We start from the raw sequence: 13,697 nt of genomic DNA on the forward strand, positions 1-13,697 counted from the left end.
ATTTTCATTTAATTTGCCTCCACTTGATAAACCTTGGACGAACCACATTGGCCTTGGACGAAGTCAACATTTTTTCTTTTTTCTCAACGGTTACCTTTACGTGATGACTACAACTGGAATAAGTTCTTTAATTGCACATTTATGCACCAAATAATTTAAAGCATCCACCTCCTCTGAGTGCTCAATACATTTCATGCATTCTTTTTCATTTCTCTAATTAGTTTTGCCAGTACTTTCCACCACAAAAATTTCACACTCTCTATTCTTTCCAAACTTCTAATCACTACCTTTGTCTTTCTCTCTATCATCATTCCCTACTTACAAACCATAGTATAACTTATTTTAATGGGGCTCCCCGGTGGCACAAGGGTTAAAGACAGAGCTATCAAGCTATCACCAGCCTCTGCTGCATGAGTTCAATCCCTGGCCAGCCAGAGAGAAACCCACATGGCACAGCAGACCTCTCCTGCCTTGCCTGCTGCTCCCCTCAGCAGTGTTTCAATGGATCTGCCTGTTCACCAAAGACAGACTGGGGAACAGAACAGGTAGATTGACCGAAGTACACTGCTGACGGGAGCATGGGGCAAGTCAGGAGAGGTCTGCTGTGCCATATGAGTCAGCTCCCTGGCAGGCCAGGGATCTAACTCGTGCTGCATAGGCTGCAGATTGCTTCATAATGCTGGGCTTATGCAACCCCTTGCACCACCAGGGAGGCCCGAAGTCAGGATTTTTTTCTCCTTCTTGCAGCTACCATCTAAAGTCACCACCTGCGGCCTTGCCTTCCTCTCAGGTTTCATTGCCCACACGTGATATTATGTTGGTGCAAAATGTGCTTGGGAGCATAAGCACATGGCATGAATGGACACATGGGGCCAAGAGGCGTGAGCACTGGGCACATGCCCTATGATTTATGGACACCCAGGCCAAGAAGCTGGAGGGCACAGGGCATGCATAACTGGATGTACCCGTGCCCAGATCAAGATTAGGCAGATCATTATGAAAGAGAGAGGAGAAGAGGAGAAGCCAGAGCCGGATGGCAGAGAATGTGGGGGGTCAAGGGCTCAGTTGCTGCCTGCATGTCTCCCTGCCTGCTTGCCAGCTGGTTTATCCATGAGTCTATTCTCCTGAGTCAGCATTAAAGGCATATTACAGCCACCTAAGGCTCCAATATTTTTCTTTCTGTTTACTGGGGTCAACCATGAACCTGCCAGGACAGGGATAGCTGCATAAAATCATTCTAGAACTTACATTGATGTATTTCATTTCAAGTCATATCAAATCTAACTCACCTTTTTTTTTTTCACTTTTTTTTTAATTTATATTCCCCATACAATTGCAACCCCAATTTTGACCCCAATCCCTTCCCCCCCCCCAAAGAGTGTCTCTGGTTCATGGTTGTTTGTTGTGACACACCTTCTTTTGAGTGGGTAAGTGCTCTGTCACTGTGTTGCCTCAACAATTGTGGGGTCTCTAACTAGTTCATGTTTTTCTTTCTTTCTTTTAGAATTTTCCTTCGGCAGCTGTATTATATCCAGGGTTTGCAGTTGTACTTTGTAGAGAGGAGCAGGAACAAATAAGTCTATGTCGTCTTGTCCAGACTGGAAGTCAGTCATTTTAATGTTTATACTTAAATCAGAAAACCATTTCTGTTTATTGTAACCACTTCTTGAAGCAACAATTTCACTATTAAGGCTATTCATGAAAATATCTTTGTATCATGCAAGGGTCCTCAAGGAAACAGAATCCACAAAAGTTAAATCAACAGAGGAAATTGGTTACATGGGTTTTTGAAGCCTGCAAAGAAAGAGGAATAATTGAAATGCCTGGAATACATTAAATGAATAAAGCATCTACCACCACCACCAAGACAGAGTATAAAAAAGTGGGAGTGTTTGGGGTTATCAGAACCCAAGATTGTGAAAAAGACCCACAGATTTGGGACACATATTTCTCAAAGGAGAGGATCCTGCTGGTTATCACTGGTATCTCTGATTAGAGGGGATTGAGCTAATCTTGAGAAGGCTAAAAAATTGGATAATGAAATCAATTGCTGCTGTGTTGCTGCTGAGATGAAAGACATTACTAAGACAAAGCTTACTGAAGCTTTTGGCATGCAGAAAGGAGTCAGTTTTCCTGTCTACCCCTATCTGTCCATTTTCCTATAGTTCTCCCTGTGTAGCACCTACAAATTCCCCTGTTAATGAGAAATGTAAATTGCAAGACCCAATCCCACTGCAGCAGTCCAGAACAAAGAAATAGGATTATAGCTAAGGGATAGTCACATCCTTTATTATCTTTTAATGGTTCAAATGTGAATGCATGACAATTCATTATGAAAATTAATGACTAAAACTTTTCTTTCAATGGAAAGGAATATGAAAGCCTAAGAAAAGCAAATTATGTCCAACAATCTTCTAAAATATTTTCTTTGTCATGATAGACTGCATATGAACACTGTATGCTTCAGTTTTCTTCATGGTGATGAACAGTTTATTTAGGCAAATATTAGTGAAGGCATTAAAATAAACTTAAAAATTCTGTTTTATTTTCTATCATTCATTTTCATTAATGATATATATACCTATATTATGAATAGATGGACATATTTTATCAGAAACTGCATTAAGTGTACCCGCATATGCATTAAAAGAATTTCTGAAGCTGATATTCTCTAATGTTTGATGCATATATCACTCATAATGTCTGAGTGATATTTTCAATTTCAAGATATATTCAAACATTCTTAAACTGAAACTTTATTGTTTTTTTTTTTTTTATAGAGGCATGCTTTTATTTATTTGTTTGCTGGTTTGTTTGTTTGTTTTGTTTATACATGCACTGGGTACAGTCAGAAGCGCGGGAGGGTGAGAGAATTCACCAGAGCCAGAGCGGGGAGCAGAGCAGGCAGAAGGACCGAAGTACACTGCTGAGGGGAGCAGCGGGCGGCAGGAGAGGTCTGCACGCCATGTGGGACCCTCCTCCGGTGGCCGGGGAGCAGCCGGGGATCGAACCGGCGCCGCAGAGGCCGCGCGCAGTTTCGCAACCCAGCGCTCAACCGCTGCGCCACCGGGGAGGCCCTGAAACTTTATTGTTATAGTTGAATATGCAAATTGAACATCTTGGATAACATAAAACTCAAATGCTGCACTAATATAAAGTTTTTGAGATATATCTTTAAAAATATTTCTTTTATTTATTTGTGCATACAAGCATGGTGGTGTAGGCCAGAGGTGCAGGGTGGGAGTGAGAGGATTCACCAGAGACAGAGTGGGGAGCAGACAGGCAGATCTACTGAAATGCACTGCTGAGGGGAGCAGCTGGTGAGACAGGAGAGGTCTGCTGCGCATATGGATCAGCAACCTGGCTGGGGATCGAACTAGTGCCACAGTGGCTATGGATAGCTTCATTGTGCTGAGACTTAACCCCTGGCACCACCAGGGTAGCACTTTTAAGATTTACCCAGAGTGAAGAACTTTTTGAGAATTCCCCTAGCTAAGTCTTTATCTTAATTTGAATAAATTATGTCTATCTTAACTTGAAGAGTTAAAACTCAAACTGAGTAGTAAACCACTGTGTACAGAATGAAAATATACATAATAGTTTGCTTCTCTGTATTATGTATATTATATGTGTATTGGTGTATAAAATCAATCCCTAAGTTGTTTATTTATATGTATTATAAACAATGGTAAAATGAGATACAGTAGCTGTGATTTAGTAAATCTAAATTTCTCAAGGATAACCAATCTATAGAGAGCAAGCAATTTATTAATGGTAAGAGTTCAACTTTTACTATTCCCTGCATAAGAGGAGCCCTTAGCTTTCCTTTCTAAAATGCAAGCTCTGATCTTATATGCCTCATTCGCTAGTGATTCCTTATGGTAGAATGGTAGAATGTCAGACCATACATAGTGAACCCTCAATAGATATATATTGAATGAATGAATGTATGCATGAATGTACTGAAAGCCTTATAAATCCTATGAAAAAGCCCATGGAAAAGTCATTTAAAAATGTAATCTTTTATGAATATGACACATATGTTTTTCAGAAAATGCAATTTGACCATTGAATTTACTAAGATTATATTTCACTTAATATGAGCTATAATATATCCAATTTCACAAATAAAATATTGCGAAATTGCTTTTTTTTATACTTTTGTTATAATGATTAAAATATATGTAATAGGAGCCTTTGCTTAACTCATACTCTGGCTTCAATATCCCTGTATCCATCTATGAACATTTTGCCTTAAATTCTCACTGACTGTTCATCCAGAGCATTTTTATAATTTCTGGGCTTCTACTCATTGTCCTTGTCACCTACTTCTTTCTCTCCTTTTGATTTGAGCATGCAGGAACTTTCTAACTCAATGGTGTACCTGTGGATAAATCTTCCTGCTGGCTTATCCTGATATAAAAGGACAACTTAGATGGATATGTTCAGACAACCACTGGATAGATAGATTGAAAATCAAGCTTTAAAAAGGTACTTTTGATTAACTTTATACTATACATCACTTATGTGTATAAATTTTAATGACTCATCTCCTCCTTTTATACATATTTATTTACTATGTTGATTTTCTTCAGCAGTACTTGAATATTGATGTTAAATCAAACCCACTATTGCTTAATCAATGTGGAAAGCTAACCACTATGACTAATATGCTCTTCCCCTCAGTTTTCAAGGACTTTCTGAATCAGTGAGGTGGATTTTTTCAACATGGTAGTGAAAATATAAATTAATGTATAACTGTACCCTCTTCTACTTACCATGCAGATAGAGAAGGCGACATTTTCATAAATATTAGGAATCGACTAGCTGTTGACAGTCTTATTATTGGATTAACATCTAATTCTCATCAGGAAAATTTTGTGAACACTTAGGTCATGCTTTATGCTCCAAGAGTCCATATCTAGTACAGATGCATTTGTCAAGCTAATAAGAGTAAGAATGACTTCTCCCACATGACCTGTCTCCACATGTTCCCACAAGGACCATACCTCATAGCCCTTGGCACAATGTGACCCCTGGATGGATTTTGTGCCTTTATTTGTATACTTATTGTGTTCTCACTGAGGAAGAGGTGGTAGTGGAACTGATTTCTCCTTTAACTCTGAGAATTAAATTCTGTAATTCATTCATAAACTTGCCAGCTGAGTTTTTTAAATGACACAAAGCTACAAATTAGTTCCTTAGTTTATTACAAATAATAAACGATTTTTGTTATTTTGTACTAAATGTTATGAAGTCCAAGTTTCTTTATAAATTTTCTAATTATATAAGTAACAAATTATTTATAACTTATTAAGACACATCCATCTATGATTGCTTCTGTGAAAAAAACTGCAGAACACTCATGAATAATGGAATGTGAAACTTGAAAGAAGTTGGGAAAAATTTAGTGTAAGCCCTCATTATTGTTAATAATAGTGTCAACCTATGTCAGAAAAAGGAACAAGATCATACCTCCTGATTATTTATCCACTGTTTTCCAATTAATCCACATTTTAATTATAATGTATATTTTCAGCCAATAACTTTATCATCAACAACTAACAAAAATAAGACAGGTTTTTTAAATTAAAATTTTTAATTAAAAATTTATGTGTAAAAAGTTCAAGTAGGGACTATAGAAAAACATTGACATAATTCCTGGTAAAAATTTGTAAATTTTATGAAAGAGGAAGAAAATTATATATATTCATATAAGATTTAATTGCTACTCTCAATCCTCCACAATCACCACATGAGCTAATTTCTTGAGTGACTATATATCTATTTATCTATCTATCTATCCATCCATCCATCACTGTCAGTATATGTATACATATATATGATCTACATATATATATCACATTTGTTCAGTTTTTTAAATTAATTTTTTAAGATTTTTTTATTTATTTATACAAGCACTGGGTACAGTCAGAAAGCGCAGGAGGGTGAGAGAATTCACCAGAGCCAGAGCAGAGAGCAGAGCAGAGCAGGCAGACTGACGAAGTGAAGTAAACTGCTGAGGGGAGCAGCAGGTGGCAGGAGAGATCTGCACACCATGTGGGACCCTCGCCTGGTGGCCGGGGATCAAACCAGCGTTGCAGAGGCTGCGGGCAGCTTCGCAACCCAACGCTCAACTGCTGTGCCACCGGGGAGGCCCTATTTGTTCAGTTTTAATGGAGAAACAAGACTAATACAATTCTCATAATTTTTCAATTATTATTTTGAGGGTTAAATTACCTGCTCTCCATCCTAATTATCCAAAATTGTAATGGGCAATTTCTATTATTCTTATTGTCATCCTTTTAATTAAAAAAAAAGACAAACAAAACCCAAGACATTCTTAATGCTATGTTAAAAAGTATATTTAACATATTTATGTTTTAATAAATTTGTAATTGGTGACATGTGGCTTTCAGCTTTAAGAGATTAATTATAGGCTTGAAATTTTTATGAAATTCTATTGAATCCACAGAATAAAAAATCATTGTCCTTCTTCCCTTACCACTCAAACATCTTGCTCACTAAAACAGTATATTTTATAAGCTATAAAAACAGATTATTAAGATAGTGACATCATCTAATGCTAAGATACCTAACATGATAAAATACTCACATACTACTCATCTTTTTTTAAAGATTTATTTATTTATGTATTTATGTAAAGAAACAGGAGTCGTGGAACAGGCTACATAATGCAGGATACTGCTAAAGTGCAAGATCCTGGCCTTTTTATTGATATAAGAATTATACAGCATCAGTTGAGAGGAAGGAAGACAAGGAGAAAAGGGAGGGGTGAAACTCAGAAAGGTGCTCTGTCATCTTTAGTATCCAGGGTTGTGAGTCTGCCCTCCAAGCACTTCTCATCTGCTTGATGACTCGATATTGTCATTGAGATCAAGCTCTAGCTCCCCAGGTATGGTTTCAATCTTATCAACAAGGCTTTCCACTGATCACCTTCTGGGGTCCCTTGTTAGACATCTGTACCACCCCCCACCCCAGGCGTTCCGGTCATACCTTGTGATGCGTAGTCTTCCCAGCCTGATCCAGCTTAGTGCTCTTGTTTGATTGGAAAGGCACCTTGCAGGGTTGGGCTGAACAGGTCATTTACCTTGCTTAGGATTTAGAACTGTAGGTAACAAAACGGTGGCCGAACAGGCTGCTTAGGAGTAGCAGACCCACACAAGAGCTGAAATGTAGGCCAGAGGTGCGGGGTGGGGGTTGGTAGTGGGTGGTGGTGAGAGGATTCACCAGAGACAGAGTGGGGAGCAGAACAGGTGCATCTACTGAAATATACTGCTGAGAGGAGCAGTGGGCAAGAGAGGAGAGGTCTGCTGGGACATGTGGGTCAGCTCGCTTGCCAGGGATCAAACTTGTGCTGCAGTGGTTGCAGATTGCTTCACAGTGCTGTGCTTAACCCCTTGTACCACCAGGGAGGCCACAGAATTTAATTTTTTTTTTAAGATTTATTTATTTTTTTATAAGAACCAGGGTACAGGTCAGAGGCACGGGAGGGTGAGAAGATTCACCAGAGACAGAGCGGGGAACAGAACAGGCAGACTGATGAAATACACTGCTGAGGGGAGCAGCGGGTGAGACAGAAGAGGTCTGCTTCGCCAAGTGGGATTCTCCCCAGGCCAGCCGGTATCGAACCGCGTTGCAGAAGCTGCGGACAACTTCATAGCGCAGCGCCCAACGGCATGAACCACCAGGGAGGCCCAGAATTTAAAATCTTTTATAGTTATATTCCTCTGCTCATATAGGTTCCTTTACTTTTCTAACATGTCTCCTTATATTTCCCAAAATGTATGATATGTGATAGTCTTGTATTGAATCTCACACAACCATGGTATACTTCTGTAACAGGGTGGTCCCCAGGAAAAGGGGAGGTTCCAGATTTCCTGCCCCACCCAAAGGAGGGTGGAGCTGAGCAGGGAGAGAAGAGGCTGCTGAGGAGACTAAGGAAGGAAGGAAGCAGGATGGAGAGCCAGAAGGAGACCTGGAGGAGGCACATGGAGCAGAGATACATGTGAAGAAACTGCTCTTGCCTTTAGGTGGTGGACTGGTTGAAACAGATGTGGGTGAGAGACCTGTGGGGAGGTGACAATGGCGGTTTTTGTCTTGATTTTGATTTTTCTCTTTTCCCTGCAGACTTGTCTGGTTGTTTCTGATCTTTTTTTGTGGGTCCCTACTGGAAGATGCTTTAGACTTGTGACAGGCTTTGGGGTCGTGCTCTGGGCCAATCCTGCTTGGGTGGACTTTTACCCACGAGAGGATAGACTTTTACCCACGAGAGGATAGGTAACTTTGGGTGCTTGATTTAGAAACTATATTCTTTGCCTTTCCTGTATTGTTTCCAAATTGTATTAAAGTTCCTTCCCATTAAAGTCTCATATGTTTTGTGTCGATGCGGTGGATGGCAGAACCCATTTAGAGTAGGCAGGTGTGCGGGATCTGGGCTGTCCCTCTCCCTGCCCTGTAACACTTCAATTTGGGGAAATAGAAAAAAAATAAATTCCCTTTAAGTTTTAATATTAGTTATGGTTTTAAGAGCATGGATTTTTGTGCCAGACCAGCCTGAGTTTGAAAATATTCTTGAGTTACATGCTGTGGGCTCATGCTTCATTATATAAGCCTCTGCCTCCACAATGTAAGCTGAAGATGATGGTGTTACCTTCATATAAAGTCAGTGAAGAAATTAACAAGGTGAAGCTTTCAGTGCACTCAGCCTGGCACCTGGCAAAGTGTGAATTCATCACTGATAGTTGCCTTATGCCTGTGATCTCTAAGGCTAGTGTTCACTGCAGGATGCTCATCTAACTCAATCTTATCCAGCATCAGACTTTGTCCTCACTGCTATCATTTGTTCTTTATAAACATGTATCCTGGGGATTACTGCTTTTTTAACAATTTGTCAGAATCAATATTAAAATAATAACATCCACATTTCTATGAAGATTAGGAGCAAATTGAAGGCAATTTAGTCCATCCTCAGTTAGAAAGGATTTTATTTAAATCTTTCAAAGAAAAATCAATTTCAATTTTGATCTTTGTAGTTTTTTTCTGCTAGAATTTTATCAGCTCTTGGTAATCCTCACCACGTTACATCATTTGAGTGTTACTCTTCACTCCTTTCTGCAGGATGGGGTGGGTGGAGATTACCTGGGTACCAATTTCTCAAGGGGAGCAAATAGAATTAGGTATCTCAGTTACAGTGTGTCTTCTCACAACACCATCACCTTGGGAGTAATCTTTTCTTTGCTTTTCCTGTAAAACTAATTTAAATGGACTCCATTGCCTTCCTCTGAACTTTCCATACATTTCCCAAAACAGCATCAATTTTGATTACGAAAACAAGTCAAGGCACTGCTGAATATGAGAATTACCTCATGCTTGCTCTGCACGTGGCTCCTATTTAAGAATTCAGCCCTGTGTTTGCTCCCCCTGGGGCGGCATCACTGATCATGGTTAGTTTATTATCTGTTATGACACTTAGCTGTGTTTCTGCTATGTTTGCATTCCTTGAATCTTGCATTGAAAAAGTATTTTTCTTTTCAGATATACCACTTTTATCTTATCTTGGACTGCATTTTTTCATTCAACAAGGTCACTTTGAATGGTGATTTTGTCTTTTTTTTTTTTTGCTATTTTCCTTTACCCTCTTGTTCAATACTGTATGCATAGTAAATGAGTAAAGAGAATATTCCATCATTCTGATTTCGCTGTATCTTCTGTTCAAAAATTCAGAGTTTTAACATTCACCACACACTTCTGCTAAGAAGATCATTGATGTAGAGGTCATTTCAGCCAACTTTTATTAACTAGATGGAGCATGGTACTTATGGTTTTGGTATCTTTTAAGCCTGACACTTAAAAGTTTCCACTCAGTCTCTGCTCACTAACAGTTTCCATGCATTAATATTCACCACGGTCTATTATTTGTTTCTAACATTTGAGATTTATCTTCCACTCTTTTTATAGCCTATAAAGACTAATCATAAAGATGAAAATTCAAATATGGCATGTTAGTGAGGAAAGGGAGAAAACTGGTATAAGAAAGAGTACTATGCTATTTATGCTTTTGTTCTATCAAATTCCTTAGTACTTTGTGCAATAGATTAACTACTCAATGACAAAAAAGATGGAGCAGATGGTGTTGTATGTGGAACCAAGCATAAGTATTCGTACCCATTGCTTTGTCATTTTGTGTGTAACTGCCATTTTAGAATTTCAGGTCTTGCTGTGCCGGAAAAGACTGCATTCCAGAGTTCGACCCCCATCCCACTCTGGTCTTATCTCAGTCAGCTAGCCACAGCGGAGCCGAGCAATTCAGGCCACTAATAGGGTCAAACTAGCCATAAAATAGAGCTGCATCTTGATGTGACCAATCAGCTCAAAAACTGAAACTGTGCACCCACCGTTGTTAGGAAATGCACCTGTGTAACCAATGAATGTTTGCCAACATGATTTAATTTTTAGACATCTGCTTGTAACCCTATATAAGATCCCTGTTCCCTTTGTTCAGGGCTCCTGACCTCCGCCGTTACATCGGTGTGTGTCACGAGCCCGGACTCGAGCCCGTAATAAACTCCTTTATGATCTTACAGCGGCTGTCTGTGTGTCCTTGGGGGCTGCACTGGTCGTCGTTGGGCACAACATTGTACAAAGATTATATTTTGGAGATTAATAATTAGGGATGCAACACGTGTGATACAATTTATAAAGGAGATAACATATTCAGGTAGATCCCATAGAAAAGAGAGAAATTACCTGAAGAAAGGCAAGTGATTTAATCATCACCATCTTAATAATTGCAGGTTCTATTTGTATTCGAGGCTGCATTTTCTTTTCCTTCCCTCAGCAGTTTTTATTTTTTTTTCTATTTAAGTACAAAAACCAGTTTATGCTTATTATATCTGAGAATGTGTGTGACTTAGAAAAAAACAGTTGAGGGTCATTAGTGATCTTAAGTTTACCCAATGCCTAGGTAACAAGAATTCCACATAATGTTGCCAAAACCCCCAAACTTGGCATGAACATTTCTGCTGAAAGAAGCACCAGGCACAAAAAATAATCCAATCAGGATAGCAGCCTCAGAGGATTCCCATATGGACAGATTATTTGGGGAAAAAGTGAGCCCATGACACCCTCATCATCCCACAAACTATTAAAAAAAATCTGTTGCCAAAAGGAACCCCAATTTGAATGAGATTAATTTTCTTTCACTTTACAAGACTAGAAATTTCAATTATAACTTGAGTTATTTCTTTCTTTTCCTCCTTCATAGTTAATTGGGCCTATTTTTCAATCAACTGCAAAAGAAAAAAGTAAAGATCCTCAATTTTTAATATTGCTTTCACTCACATGTATTAGATGTGATATATTTTACTTGTTTATTCCCCTTTCATTAAAAGATAATAACTTAGCAATCATCAAATCCATAGATATAGAGGAGATTAATAAATGACAGAAATAAGTGAGGCTGGAAGGTCTTGAAGAATTTTAATGACCTCAAGGCTTGTGGGAGGAAGAGGAATTAACTATGCTGATTCTTCCTAACAGGGAGTGAGGATGCTTTGTTCTGTTTAGTTTTGCAGAATGGGACACCAGCCAGGGTTGGCCAGGTATTCCTTTATTTTCTTTTTTATTCCAGAGAGAGAAATGTATATTTTTATGTCTAAGTTAGCAATAGTACAAACACTGTAGTGTATCCAAATTTTACTTCAAGTAAAAATAAATAATAAAAAGCACTGGGTATGACAAAAAACCTTCTTTATAGCTTGCATCTTGTTTGTGTGTGTTATTTTCTGTTCTATGCTTTAGTGTTGATTTTTAAACTTAAATGAAATATGAAAAGATGTTTACAAAAATTGTGAGAACACCAAAGAGGAAGCTGCAAGATCTCTGGTTATTGTGCTAAAGAGGTTAGTACTCTAATCTCCCCAGACCTTTCTATGCCACCATGGAAACCTCCAAGAATTAAAGATTGAGAGCCAAAAGGATTGTGTGTTGATTTTAGAGAATGAAATGACTGAATCCTGAATAAATGATAGGATGGAAAATGAATTTAATCTAAAAACACTTGGGCATTCAATCACTTTGATGAATATTAACTTGAAACTTAATTTACATTTAAAGAACACATGTGGCTATTATCTGATCATAAATTAGCTGCTACTGAAATCGCATATCCTTTAATATTGAAGTAAAAGTTAGAATAATACTCTTTAAATATATTATTACTATGGCATCCAATCAAAATTATTAAAAATTTCCAAATTAAAGAGAAATAAAAATGTTTGCCAATTCCATGTTAATCAGTTGTTTCCATTATTTCATTTTTTTAAGATCTATTTTTTATTTATGCATACAAGAATTAGGGTGTAGGTCAGAGGTGCATGGGGTGAGAGGATTCATCAGAGACAGAATGGAGAGCAGAACAGGCAGATTAGCTGAAATACACTGCTGAGGGGAGCAGTGGGTGTGACAGGAGCAGTCTGCTGTGCCATGTGGGTCACCTCCCAGGCCGGGGATGGAACTCATGCTATAGTGGTTAGCAATAGCTTAATAATGCTGAGACTTAACCCCTGTGCTACCAGGGGGGCCCACTTCCATTATTTTAAAAAATATTTTGTGCTAGATTGTACTTTTTACCTTTTCAAACATGTTCTCTTAACTTATCCAATTTGATCCCATTTTAGCCTGGCATATGAGGACAACAATCCTCATTCTTATTTCATTGCTAGCTTTCCTTTTCTCATTTGCCTCTCCTTCAGGGACACTAGAAACCTCATTAGTTATTATATTGTTCAAGAATTTATTATTTTCTCACTCAAATTGACACCTGAAACTATCTTGTCCCTATTCATTTTTTTAAAAGATTTATTTATTTTATGCATAAAACAACTGAGGTACAGGCCAGATGTTCAGGGAAATGAGAGGATTCACCAGAGACAGAGTGGGGAGCAGAACAGGCAGACTGACTGAAATACACTGCTGAGGAGAGCAGTGGGTGAGACAGAAGAGGTCTGTTATGCCATGTGGCTATCTCCCTTGCTGACCAGGGATCAAACTCATGCTGCAGAGTCTGCAGATAGCTTCATAGTGCTGTGCTTAACCCCTGCACCACCAGGGAGGCCCCCTATGCATTTTTTTTAATAATTGGCTGTCTTGACCTAATTCTCTTAGACCTCAAAATTACCTAATATTCTATATCAACTAAACAAGTAAAATGCTGTGGCTTCAAAAGCTACCATTTAATTTATTGTATTGTCTCTGCAGCCTTATGGAGACAATGCCACTAATACGCTGCCTATTTGTAATCCCAATGAGACAGATTTCAAGATGTGGTGTATCATTAAAAAATTGCCTAGCCTTTAAGCTATCCTCCAGGTGATGCTACTCTCAGCACAGACTTGATCAAGTCTCTGATGTCAAGATCACTTCATAGGAAAGGGCTTTGAGTCCTTGCTATAAAACCAGAAAATTGAGTCCATTGCGTATAGCCACCATAGTGAAGCATTTCAGGTCATCGAGAATCTGTTTTCCCGTCAGCTGACTTAATTTGTGTATTTCCAGAAAAGGTAAGATTTGCACAATAAAGAGAGAAAATAATTACCTCATTATGGCCTCCAGTGCTACAGAATATGGAATTTTTTTCCAAATGAAACCTCTCTTACATATTGTCAATTCCATGG

This window comes from Talpa europaea, assembly GCF_964194135.1.
Source record: "Talpa europaea genome assembly, chromosome: 4".
NCBI lineage: Eukaryota > Metazoa > Chordata > Mammalia > Eulipotyphla > Talpidae > Talpa > Talpa europaea.